Genomic DNA, 13841 nt, shown 5'->3' with positions numbered 1-13841 from the left:
TTTGGGATACTTACATGTAGTTTTGCTGCATAAATAGACTGACTGTTAGAGATAAGTGTCCTGGGAGGAGACAGGCTTTAAAGTAGCATGTGTAAGACTGTGCTGTGCAATGCTTCATGCGTTCCCCCTCCTCTCAGAGGCTCAGAGGAATAGAAGCAGTCTGTATTATTAACCTCTGTGTATGATTTTCTTGCAGATTTTTTCAGTTAGCAGTCAGCAAAGTTTTGTCTTTAATTATTTTTGTTGTGAGAACTTTATGCTTTATATAGCTTAAAAGGCACCAACATGACAGGTTTCTATTAGGTATGCAAAATAAATTCCCTCTTCTCTTTTCATGTCTCCCACAATTTTTTCCTGTTTTCAATAAAATCACCATCATTTTAATAAACACATAATAGACTAATTGTTCAGGGCTATATTTAACTGGTATAAAATGGTGTATTTTAAAATATAGCCTTTGCTTAGAAATGAATGGCTGATGTGTTACTGTGGGATAGACTAATAACTAATGATGCTCCTTTGTGAGGAAATACATCAAGTTAATTGAACATTTGCCTATTAAAAAATTCATGTTTCAAATAGTCCTGGTTCTGAATTAAAGCCCTGTCAGTACTACCATTAAAGCTGTTGTCAATTTTTTCCAGTTACCTTTACTAACACCATTTTGTAGTATAAGAAAATAACTGCGTTACTCAAGCTAAACAGTAGTCCCAGTTGCTCTCAGAAACCATTGAAGAAGACTTTTGCTGAAATAACTGCACTAAGTAGTGGCTTTATATATTTTTAAAAATATAATAAAATAATACCGTGTCAGTGTAATATATATTGCTAAAGTGTTACACTCTGCAGGGTGTCTCCAAGATAGTGAGCTAAAATATAAATACCTTAATAACTACGTATAACTGTGCAAATAAATCAGTATCTTTCTGATTAATTCTTCTTTCGGTTATTCCTTTTTATTACTGCTTCCACTGATACTTGCAAGGAAAAAGAAATAATTTCAAAGAAAAAAAATCCTTACAGACCGTGTGTGCATGCTGATCTGACTACCAAGTATTCTGTTTAAAATACCTGCCTGCCTCCCTTTCGTTGCTGGTGCATTTACTTATAATGTTGATCTGATAGGTGAGAATGCCTGTTCTGCTAATCATGAATTAGGGGTCCTCTGCCACCCTGACATTTGCAGACACTACCTGAGGCTGGAGGTGGCTCGTGGGGAGATCTTTGGAGGCTGACTAGACTACATACATGTTGTTCTCTGGAGGCAGGTAGCAAAGCCACGCAAGCCCTGCCCCAGCCAGACACCAGAGGAAACTGGAGTGCAGAGGGAGGAGAGAAAGGGAGGGAGCTGGTGGCTGCCCTGTATGAGCTCAGCTTCCGCTGCCTCGGGAGAGGTGGAAGCTCAGGCCAGCCCATCCTACTGACGCTGCCGAACAGAGCAACCCTTCACTTTGAGGCTGAGGAGGACTGGTTTCCAAATCTGGAATGATTTTGATTGGTGTTCTTAACCAGCTGACTCAGTACTCTGTGTTTGTCCCCATAGGTCAGTGCTGCTCAGTGCGGTTCTGTGGGACAGGATAGCAACACTGCAGTCTCACCGCAGTATTAAACAGCACCAAAATGTGTAGGAACGTGATGAAGTCAGGAGCACTGATGGATGTTTAGGATGTTCAAGGAGAAATACTGCTTGTAATTTTCCTTTCTTTATCTGTTAACCCAGATATCTTGCTGTGTTTTGGAGGAGTAGAGTAACTGGGAGGAAGGAGATGGGAGAATGTGAGAAAATTCCTGAGAATTTTCTCTCACAGAGCTTGTGAGAGAGCACAGGGTACTCTCTTGAGTGACTCAAGAGTAACTGTCCCTTACTTGTGTGATGGGGTTGTACTGAAGTATATGGATATAATGCATACAATTCTTCCAAGAGTTGGAGAGAAAAGGTCCCAGGATGTCCTTGCAGTGTAGTTTCCCATGGGAACAAAGTTCCCATGAAGAACAGAAACCAGGCTCCCAACACATGGAGACCTCTGAGAGGATGGGAGAGACTTAAGGCAGAGAAACCTCTGCCCTCAGTTCCCTGAAGTCACACTCACCCTCTGTCTAAAAGGTGCAGTAACTTCAGGATACGTGGTGTAAGCATCATTCTCTTTTCAATACCAGTATTATAAAGTGTCCAAAAGGTATCACCTGCTGGTAGTGTGCAGGAATACACCAGCTGGCTTTGAGGAGGTGCGGGTGAGCCCACTCTGTGCTGATGCTTCCACTTGCAAAATTGGCTCAGTCGGGTCTGGCTGCTGCTTAGCATAACAATAAGTAGGGCCTGTAGGCAAACCTCTTTCTGATGCACCTTGCAATATTTTTCCTGATGGTTATAATGACTGAAGTAAAAGCAGATGGTTGGTATTTGTGCAAAATAAAAGGGTGACTTATTTAAGGATTACTACCTGTTACATTAATGCTGCTCATTTCTGCCACTCATTCGTACGTATTCCTTAAATTCAGAATGTGATTGTGAATGAAAACATTTGTGGGGAATAGGCTGGAAGGGGTAAATGATGGTACAGAATTTTCAGTGAAGACAATTGATTTGTCTTGTTATTCCTGAGAAGAAATAACAAGGTAGTAACAAGGTAGTAACAGGGAAACCTACTGTAAGGTGAAACCTTAGCTGAGACAGGAATATATGCATTTAAATGGGAATATGACTCCAATTTATTGACTGTTTCTCACCGGACAGTATTCCACAGAACATGTCGTATTTCTGTTGTGATGGTTTGGTTTTGTTTGTTTCGTTTTGGATTTTTTTTTTTTTTTTTTTTTTTTTCCTTTTGTAATGAAAGGAAAATTTTAACAAAACCACCTGTTTTGGAGGAAGTTTAGGTGGAGAATTGTTGGCAAGTTGAGCCATCAGCCAGGGTTGTTGGACAACAGGTTACTGACTGGAAAAGGAGTAGCTGATCAGATTTTAGAACTTTGTTTTTTTGTGGTACAGATAATTAGCACAAAGAACTAATAAGCCTCAGGACCATAGCTTTTTGCCACAGTCCCTTCTGTGTGGCATGTCTAGCGTTGATAGTTATCTGTTTACTTTGTGGGTTGGTCTTCTTAAGTCTTTATTTATATTTTGTAACACTTGCCAATTCAGGCTTTCCTGTTTTTTGGAATTTAGGGTTGGCTGATCTGCAAAGGGCACATCCCAGCCTTCCCAGTGCCCCTAAGAGCAAAGGCCTTCAATGATTCAGACTGTAGTATTCTGTAGACCAATGTACCTGTTCTTATTTAACTCCAGCAGTGGGTAATGTTACTTGTCTGAGATATCATGAAGTTTAGTAGATTGGAAATTGCTGAAGGATGTTGTCAAGTATGACTTTCTCAGTATGTACCACATTCATAGGTAAGGGGAACAAAACTTATCTATTTGATTAACTTTTCGTGACTGGTCCCTTAATATGTAGATCACAATAGGGCTGCTAAATAAAGCATTTATTGGATGGAGAGAAGAAAATGCTTGTGGCTTAACATGAGTAGATAGTGTTGTTCTGGGGCAGAAAAGGTAGGACAGAAGAATGAGATGAGATCCATCTGTGCTAACCTGACATAACTGCACTGGTTTCCTGACTTGATAGTACCACAAAGTAGAAGTCTGCCATGAGGGTAACCCAATCTTTTGGTATCCACATCTGCAAGGAGGTAGCTGTGGCTACTTCACACTGCCATCCCAAAACAGTTCCTTGGTTAATCGCTTGGTGCTAGCAAGCATATTGCCAGTGTAAAGATGATAAATATATATAATAAATGCTATTGAAAGAGTCATATACCTATCAGTTAATGACATCACAGCTGTATTTGAAGCAACCGCTGACTTTCAGACTGGGAATCCCAGTGCAAGGTAGATCATGAACAAAAACAGCTTATTCTTTGAAGGAATCTATCTACAGGGCAGAGAGCAGCATGTAAATATTACTGTGAATAGTATTAACAGCATGCATACCACTTTTTATTCCTGTACTGCTTGAATCTTTCTTCCTCTCCAGTATTATTATTGTCTGTGGGAGGCAAGTGCTTGTTGTCAGTGCTGACAGTATTACCTGTCCCCTGTTGCTGTAGCTGATGAAACTATTCTTGAACAAAAGAGGGTTGGATCCTCACATAATTTCCAGTTACACTTTTAGTAGTTGAAGATGCTGAATACAGTCTATTGGGAAAGTTCAGTGCAAGCTGCACAGTGTACAAACTCATGAAGGCACTGAAGTACCAAACATCACATGCATAACTGGGGGGGTTCTGAATGCTGAACAAAGCCTACAAGCTAGAGATGACCTTTCCGTCATGAAGTCTGACTTTGATGAAATTCATATGTGACTTCATTTAGCAAAAGAGGCTTTCATAAGTGTTGTGGGCCTTAAATCATTATGACCATAGAAATTCAAGGTGGTATGTATGCTTTTATTTACTCTGCCAGTGTTAGTGATACTGATAAAGCCTGTATAGTCAACATTACACTATTTACCAGAGTGTGATATGTTAAACAGTGTTCTTTTTTACAAAACGAAATTGGAACAAATGTTCTTTTGTCTAGTGAATTAAGGGTTGTCCTGGGTTCAGCCAGAAAGGTGGGGGGGGAAGTGGACTTCGTGGTTCTAATTTACGGCCTGGGCTTAAACCACGACAAGGGTAGAGTTCGAGGTGATCAAGTATTGTATTTTCTAACCATATAAGACATGTCCTACTGGCCCTGACCAATGGCCTGCTTAACCTAGTATTCTGTCTTCATCTGCGGCAACAGGAAAAAATGAAAGCCAGTCCAATTTCTGCAGTTCATTGCCATCATATTGACCAGCATCTACTAGTTTCATGGTGTTACACGATTCAGCTTTGCCTGTTCCCTTCAAAGTCCATCTAAGGACCTGTTGCCTATGATTTGTCTAGTCTCTTCTTTTAATTTGATGATTCTGTTTTCCCCCACAGCCTTCTGAGAACTGTTTTACGTAGGAAAGCACTTTCTTCACTGATGTACTGCTGGTTTCAAGGAGTGTTTCTTAGTTCTGTCATTGTGGGGTTTGCTGAAAGATTCTGCATTCACTTTATCCACCAGCTTCATGATTTTGTAAAGCTTGATCATAACCTCCTCAGGCTTTTCCTATAGCAACTGAAAATTTTTAGCCTTTTTAGATTTTCCTAAATAGGCTTCTGCCCCATCCCTTGATCATTTTACCTGTTCATTGGATTTCCTCAAACACTACTGTGTTCTTACAATATATAGACCAAACAGTATCCATTACTCAAAACATGGACACACCAAGGTTTTTATACAGTAGTAAAATTACACCTGCTTTTTTCCTCAGCACCTTTATTGGTGATGCCCAGTATGCTGCTAGTTTTTTTGACTTTCATTTCAAGTTGAGTCAGCAATTTTAAGGAATTTTTACTGTTTCTTCTGGCCAAAACAGTCTTTTGGCATGGTCTCATCTCCGCAATTTTTTTTAGAGAGTATTAATTAGAATTTTGAACATTAAATCCAATTACTTTAACATGAGTGTGATAGGAACTGCTGTCTTAAAATAATCAGTGTTTCTTTAAATAAACAAAAATGTTGCAAACCATGCCAAACAGAACAAATGGCAAACTTTGACTCAGGCAAAAGGCACTTCCTCAGAGACATTCTCTTTCAAGCTATATTCAGAAAAACATATGTTGTTCCCCCTCCTCCACCACATGCAAGCACACAGTGTATTTCTCTGCCCCTCACTTTAGTGTTCAAACAATCTGCTGCAAATTTTCTTGAAGATATAATCTTGTCTTTAAAGCACAGTTCGTTCTCACACCTCCCTGTGCAAATCTGTAGATTATCTGGTTATGGACGAAGTTCCATTCAAATGTAACTGGACATTGAGGGCAGTGGAGACAAGGCACTTCAGTGTCTATCCCAAGCATAACATAAGCAAGAAGGGCAGCAAGCTTCATAGGGAGCTCAGCCTTAAGGACTAAACGCCCATTTACAGCTTATTCAACTGAGGATAGGAGGTAACCCAAATCTGGATCACTGTTGAAATGCCTTGATCAAATCCTCTCCCTTTTATTGCCTTCCCTTATCTTGGCTGAAATGTTCCTTTTTTTTTTTTTTTTTTTTTTTTTTTTTCCCCAAGATGAGAGGAACCATTCTTCTGACACAATTTTCTGAGAAGCACAATTACTGTGTAAGGCACAACAGACAGAATTCAGCTCACCTAAGGATACGTTTGCCATTACCTTAGGTAGTAACCTCTGGCTCTCAGTGGAGAGAATTACTTTCTTTCTGGGTATGACTTGCATCACATATTTGAGATGGCTGTCTCAGGAGGAGAAGTGCTTTTGATGTCACTAAACTTATCAACAAAAGCTCCACTGTATATTAATAATGCATAATAATATATATAATTTTACATATAAATGGAATCTAACTTGTATATGGGCACCTGCAGTGTGCACATTTCACCAGATTAATTCATTCTATGCAACTAACTTAGCTTATGCTGAATAAGTACTTTAATATTTTATAATATGAGAGTATTAATTGATACAAAGCAAAGGCAGTCCAGTACAGAATATAATGTCCTAGAACACATCAGCAAGAACAATCTAACTGCTTAGGCTGAATGTAATATTAAAAGAAACTTGTGCTCAAAGTGTGGTCAGTTAACAGCTATGAATTCACTAAACGATGATGTCATCATTATCATTCTAATGACAGCACAAATGACTCAACTTTATTACTGTTCCCACGAGATTTCAGCTACTGTGGCTTTTAATTCAGACTAATAGGCAGTAGAACATTATAAAAAGTGTAAGTAGATTTCTAATCTCCTTTAGTTGTTGTCGTTGGTGATACTTTGAAGATGTGTGTGTGTGTGACTTAAATAGGTGCATGACATGGGTGTAGCATGGAATGATCTTTTAAATGTTTTTCATCAAAAATTAGGAAACATTTTCAAACCTGTTATGTATAAAAAGGTACAACAGTGCTCAGCTTTAGAAAGTGAATGGCAGAAACTGATTTTGCTTATGACCTCAGTTTCGAAGATTCAAGAAGCACAGAGGAACTCATTCCTTATATTTGTTTCTTGTCCATTTCATTTGCTAGTTTTATAACAACACCTCATGGTGCTGTTATAAAAACTCAGAACCTCAAGTGCAAAGTCAAAATGCATTCCTGTATAGATAATAAAGGAAGACGTTTCCCCTTCTATGAAAATGTTAAGCATTTAAAAAAAAGGAAGATTGCTTCAGAAGTATGAATAACTGTCTTTTATTTTGTTAGAGACCTCAAAATAAATTCTGCAAAGATCAGTTGAAAAAATTTCCTTTCAGTAGTTTCATTATGCTTTAGTTCAATTTAATAATTTAAAATTATTTTTCAAATCAACTATTTGAATAAAAATCATGTTAGACTAGGAAAAAAAGGTTTATTTTGATGAAGAAGGTTGATAATTCTGAAATTTATCCCTAATAATAATAGTAATAATAATAGTAATAATTTGTGTGTGAGAAAGAAGTTTTGGTTTTGATGAAGTTCTATTGTTTAGTTATCAATATTTTGAAAAAATTCCCATGTGTAATTGTATAAGACCCTACAAATAGCTCCATAACATGTACCCATAACATGTTTCAAAGAAAGTTCACAGATGCTACGTAGGTACAGTGCAAGAGCTTCCTTCTTAGAGCTTTATAGTCATAATTATCTTTATAGTCTCGGAAAAGTCCGTAGTTAGCTTGTGAGCAGTGCTGTCATTTGACATGTGGTGTTTCCTTGACTTAGCCAACATCTGTTTTCCTTTTATCATACCTCTGTACATTTGCCTTACTATCTGGGGTCTGATTCCATAGCTAGTTTACTTTTACTTCTCATTTTTCTTTTGCATTTTTTGTGTTCTGCTTATTTGCCTTTAAATCTTCATTTCCAGCTGAGTTTGAAATAGCCTTCCTCATTTGAATGTCATGAAAATTTGCCCCTGTGAGACTGCAACAAATCTGTTATTTTCATAATGTTAATTTCATTTCATTGGGAAAAAAAAAAAAAATCACTTAGTTTCAGTTTTTGCCTTCAAAACATCCAGATATAAAATGCCTGAAACTGAGCAATCACATAATTGTGTTACTGCAGCTTTCATCTCCTACAAGGTTTGATATCCTTATTGCTGTATCACAAATCCAGTTATGTTCTAAACAGCTTAATCCTTTTACTTTATTTGTGCTTTACACATGATGCCTATAAACTTGGGCAAATGTGGTTTTGTGGACTTGTATATATTTACATATCTATGTAAAACACTATATATATTACGTACTATAACTTGCAGTTTCTTCTTTTATATCTCTGTATTTTCCAAGTGTGTCTGGTGTGCTAAAGATCTGATTTAGCCGTCACAAGTTATGTTTCTTCGTATTTAATATGAGAAGTCTCAGTGTGACTTCTTCTGTATTCTTTACGATATATATGACAAATTAAGTCTTGCACTTCCATCAGTGACCCTCTTTGTCTTAACAGTTTGTAGTCATAGTGTTACTATCTTATGACACCATAAAGTGTTTCTGAATTAAATTGTATGCATAAATACTATTTTCTTTTCCCTATACTAACTTTTGTCCTAGCCATGCTTTTTTTTTTTTTTTATTCAGAAAAATGCATCTGCTTCTATTATTTTCGACTTGGCATAGATCTAGTAATTTTTACATAAATGAAATGCTTACAGTCATGTGAAATTCTCAGCTATTACAATTAAAAGTCAGTAATGATAGAAAAAGTTAGAAATTTTGTTTCAAAATTTCAGGTATTAGAAGATGAGAAAAGGTCTGATATTTGTTTTTTAAAGGGATAACCATGCTGTGCAGTCAACACAGGAAACAGTATAGGCCTGGAGGGCTGTTCAGAAAATCAGGAGTGACATCCTAACACACACAGGTGCTCCCAGTTTCCTCTGAGCTCTCTCCATAGGGACTATTAGGGAGCCTGTGCATGTTCAGACACCTGTGCAAATCTGTGCTGTAAATCTTCCCAGAGTGATTTATAAACAAATGGGGTTTTCAAGTTTTGCCAAGTGACGTTGGCAACTTTTTTAAAAACAAAAACCATCATTTTGTTTTGTATATTTACTTCTTATTCTGGATTCATGTGTGTATTTATTTTTCATGCTTTGCATAAAGATGTTAGGGTAATTGCCTTTATGTGCTGGGGTTGCAAGTACATAGGAAAAAGGAAATATGAAGGAAGGACGTCTGCCTGAAATGCCGTCCCACAGATACTAGGTAGATCTCTTCCAATTCCTGTGTACATTTTTTCATCATTTTCAGTCTGGTAAGTCTGAAGCTGTGTAAAAGAATTGTAGGCAGGTATAGCCCCATTTTGTATTCAGAAATATGATCAAATGAAGATGCATGTTTAAAAATTAGCAGGTCTTCTCTTGCAGTAAGATTGGAAGACCACTACTTAAGCTAGCTCTGACAGACTCAATAATGGCAAAGTGGAACATGTTCATTTATGACAAATGAAAATTTGCGACAAATGAAAATTTGCAACAAATGAAGATGCAAAGTCACAAAAGAGCAAAAGCAACATCAGTATATCTGCTGGTAGCTGTTCTGGTTATACTCAGCAGATGTTTTTCAGGAGTAGAGGCCATATTAGTCCCTTATTACTGTTCTTGCATATTTTTTTGGCTACTGAAAAGAAGTTACCCTAAAAAGGTCAGTAATGGAAAGGGAAAAAAAGCCCACTCTACATTCTTTTGGACTGTAAATTGAACTAAGGCCCTGGAGAGATCCCATGCTGATTCCAAAGTCCCAAGTCTTTACCCATTTGCATTGTAACACAAGTTTTCTTCTCAGCATGTTCAGTGATGTGAAAGCTATTGAAAATATACAAGGGACTGCTCCACTTGAGCATGCTTCTGTAAAGTACATCTTGAAAGTAGTTGGTAGCTAGGCAGCTAGGCTGAAAGGAACACTTAGGGAAATGTTGGTAGTGCTTCCAAATGAGTTTCAGGTTTTCGTGTTGTTTTCTTGAATTTTACATTATTTTAGCCTTAAACCACTACTGAATACAGAGGTTGAATATCCTATAATAATATAATAATTTCATTTCCAACTATTAATATTATATCTTGCCAATCATTCAGCCACCTGGCAGTCAAACAATTCATAGAGTACAAGCTGCTGTTCCAAATAGACTCTGCTCAGACCATTCCTGGCATCTTGTTTACTTGGAAACAAGTCCTCTGTTAATTTACATGGGAGAAACTTTATACCATAAATTAAGCAAATGCTTTTTTACAGCAATTGCGTTTTCCTTCCTGGCTCATCTTCGGGATCTTGTTTCTTCTCTAAACTTGTGTGGACTCATCTATTCTTTAATACCCACTGTTTCACAGTTTATTTTTTTTTTTTTGGAGATTATTGAAAGTGTCAGACCAGACCTGATTGTGTTCTTTGTGTAAATCAGGACTGAAAAAAGGAATTGGATGTGTGTCAGGAGCCATTGTGGTCTGTTTCTCTCCAGACTGGAAAACAGTGATGTTTCCCTGACTTCTTTTTTGACATTATTCTACACTATAAACCTCTGTATATATCAGATAATGAGATAGTAGATGTGTGCCTTTTCTTTGACAAGGAAAAAGGCATTCTGCTTAAGTCAATCTGGCTGCTCTTTGGTTTACATCTTGCATGGTGAACATTGTGGCTGTTTTGTCCACAAAATCTGCAGTACTGTAGATCCACTTTTACACCACCTTTCATAATTTTCAGTTCTTTTCTTGTGCTTTAACAAACAGACCTTTAAAATTTTAAATGTAATAGTTTCCTTCTCAGCAGCTCATTAATACATAAAGTATCCCAAAAACCAAAGTTTCAGTATTACTGCTCATTATTCAGTGCACATTTTGACAGCGACCCTACTATCTATGACAGTCAGTGTCCAAAAAGCTGACTACATAGTTACTTTCTTTCCCTCTTTATTACGTTTAAGTCCTGATTTGATGCTTTTGGCTGCCTTAAGTTGCTAGCAGTTCAGAATGTACTGATGAGCTTAACAAGAGAAAGCAACCAGTGATGTAGAACCCAAGGACAGAAAAGCTGTTTACTAGGCTGTTACCCCTCTTGTTATCACAGCAAATCCTGGTGACATTACTCTTTCATTTTTACCCACATATAGAGGAAATCTGACAAGAATCAAGGAGTAATAGACACAGAGGAAAAAAAAATACAATGTTCAAGTGGAAATATACACAGTGTAACAGATCTTTTAAAAGCTAGAATATTTTTGGAATGCGTGATAAGAGAACACATGGATCAAGCGAATGGGACCCCTGGCTCAGAGCTTGCTGATGATCAGTGCTAGTCACTACAGCTGCATAATTAATAACTTGTTCAACCTATTCTATGTCAGTTCTCAAGCAAGCTGTTCAGGTGTCCTTCATTAATGAGCCTGGAAATGATGCTGGCTGGCCCAGTGATATAGAAGCTGTGCCCTTTCCAGCCTAGTCTGCTGGAGTTTATTAATTGGTTTATCCCCTTAGAAACACTGGTCAAGCCAATCTCTTTTAATGTCCCTCTTGTCCCTTTAGTGCTATCTGCTCTGAACTATGTATTATTAAGGGAAGACCCATACTTGCCTAGGTTTCAGTATGACTGAAGAGTCTATTTAGGTTCAATGCCATGTAGGGTCCAGGAAATTTGAAAAAAAATACAAAGTGACTCAGTTGATATTGATGCAGGCACTGTTCTTAAGCTTCTTAACACTATGATTACTGGCTTACTCTCTGATGTGTGTTTTCTGTTATTTGAGGGACAGAGATTTGAGCTGGAAAAACTTTAGGAACCATTCTTTGAACCCCTAGTGGTGGCAGCAGCCTTAGCATTTGTAGCAACTCAAATGCCACAATTGCCTCTTAGAAGGATTTTCTGATTTACACCTACATTCTTCTTTGTACTGGCCAGTTTATTACAGATGTCCTTGCTGTTATGCACATGCACTGATAGCCTTTCCAAATTTGACTTTCAGCTCTAGAGATCTATGTTTCCATGAAGTCCTTACTTATATTTATCAGCAGTGCCACCACTTGTCTTTGATTCACAGACGGTGATTACATTTGCATTTTTGGCAAGCAGGGCATTCACAGCTGTGAAGCGATGTGTTTTTCTTCTTGGAATTTCCATTCTTGGAAAAAGCTGGAAATTAATAACTAGGAAATGACATTTTGTAAAGCTATCACAGCTTGTCATCTTGTTCAAACAGCTTTTCCACCTCAGAAATGCAGTTCCACCTGTGTCAGTAAGATGAACTTATGACTTACTGGTATTTTGCCTTTGCAACTTTCTCACATTTATTTCAACAGCAAAATATAACATCACATTTATGCTCTCAGTATCATTACATGTTTTTAGATAAGTAGAAAGCATGCATATTTATTGACAATTGGAAATCCAGGCTAAGAAAATTAAGAAGTTTTTTTCCTCTGACTTTCTAATTACTTTCAGAGCTCCTTGGAAGAGACTATTGAAATACAATAATAATAAAATCATAATATTAATTAAAAATCCACTGCAGTGTTTTAACCGAAGAAGAAAATCTAATGGCTAGCAGCTCTTGGAATGTACTTTTGCTCAGTACTACATCCCTTTTCTTCAATCTTTAATGAAAAGTATTGGTAAATAGAATTTTGTTATCTAGAGATATTTATGTGCTAAAAAGGATAAGCTTGCAGGATAAAGATCCTTTATTTTGTTTCTTCCTCTTTCTCCATGCATTTCCAGTCCATTCCCCCTTTATCTGCCACTCTTCTTAAGTGTCCATATATTCTCTTATCAGGTTATGGATTTTATCCTAGTAATTCTGCTGAACAACAATTTTGAGAGCAGCCTTCCGAACCTCTTTGACGCTGCTGTGTCATCTCCATGTACAGAGTATGCTGGTGCGCTCAGGACCAGTACCTGGTTTCAAAGTTACCTCTTTTCTTTTGATGTTAAATTAGCTTCAGACACTGTATTCATTGAAGCAAAAGAGAAGGGTCTGTTTCCTGAAATTTAGCTTTGCAGTGTCAACTCTTGTGCAATATTCTTCATTGCAACTGCTCAGAAGATAGATTAAATCCCACTTTCCATAGAGGATGGAACATAGAGACAATCACAAACATTACTGTGTAACATAGTAGTGCATGAAGATTAAAAAAATGTAAATACTCTCATGGGTTATTTCACTTCCTCAGGTGTCAGGGAATTGTAGCATCTTTTATATTTGAAGTATAAACACATATATTCCCTCCTTTCTTCTCTATTTTAAATACTCCTGGAGGATTTTGTTTAGTTTTAATCAAAAACTTCATGTCTCAAGCATCTTTGTATAAATCTCTGAAGTTGTACAAACCCATAAATATTCTGCAAATTTATACTTACTGTTTCTAAATTGCACTTACATGTTGACATTTAAGTTTATGAGCAAAAACTGCATTGGTATTTCAGTGGTGCTACTTCAGTCATGCATTAGAGAGGTCAGATATAAACAAGGTTCTGTCCTTATTGCCTGAACTTTCAACCCTCACAAAAAAATTCCAAAAAAGATAGATAATAGTACACATGCCTTCTTGGCTGACTGCCTTTTTAATGGCATGTCTTCCTCATGGATGGGCAGGTTCTGGTCAGTTGGCAAAGAGCCATGGGTGGAGGGGATAAAAAAAGAAAAGTACAGGAAAATACGTACTGTCGAGGCTTCCTTAAGGCAGAAGTACCAGTTTCCCAGGAGGAGACGCTCACACACGTGCTGTCCTGGCAGGGCTGTATAGTGGGATATGCCAAGCATGTATTTTGTCCCTGTCAGG

General features: G+C 37.4%; 1 protein-coding gene across 7 annotated transcripts in view; it reads left to right on the top strand.

Moving 5' to 3' along the window:
* PDE4D (phosphodiesterase 4D) overlaps positions 1–13841 on the top strand; it is a gene marked incomplete at its 5' end in the record, with an annotated part of 509165 nt that overhangs the window by 353039 nt on the left and 142285 nt on the right. The window lies entirely within an intron of this gene.

The sequence above is a fragment of the Psittacula echo genome, assembly GCF_963264785.1.
Source record: "Psittacula echo genome assembly, chromosome: Z".
NCBI classification, from domain to species: Eukaryota; Metazoa; Chordata; class Aves; order Psittaciformes; family Psittacidae; genus Psittacula; species Psittacula echo.
This window is presented reverse-complemented; position numbering and strand designations above follow the sequence as displayed.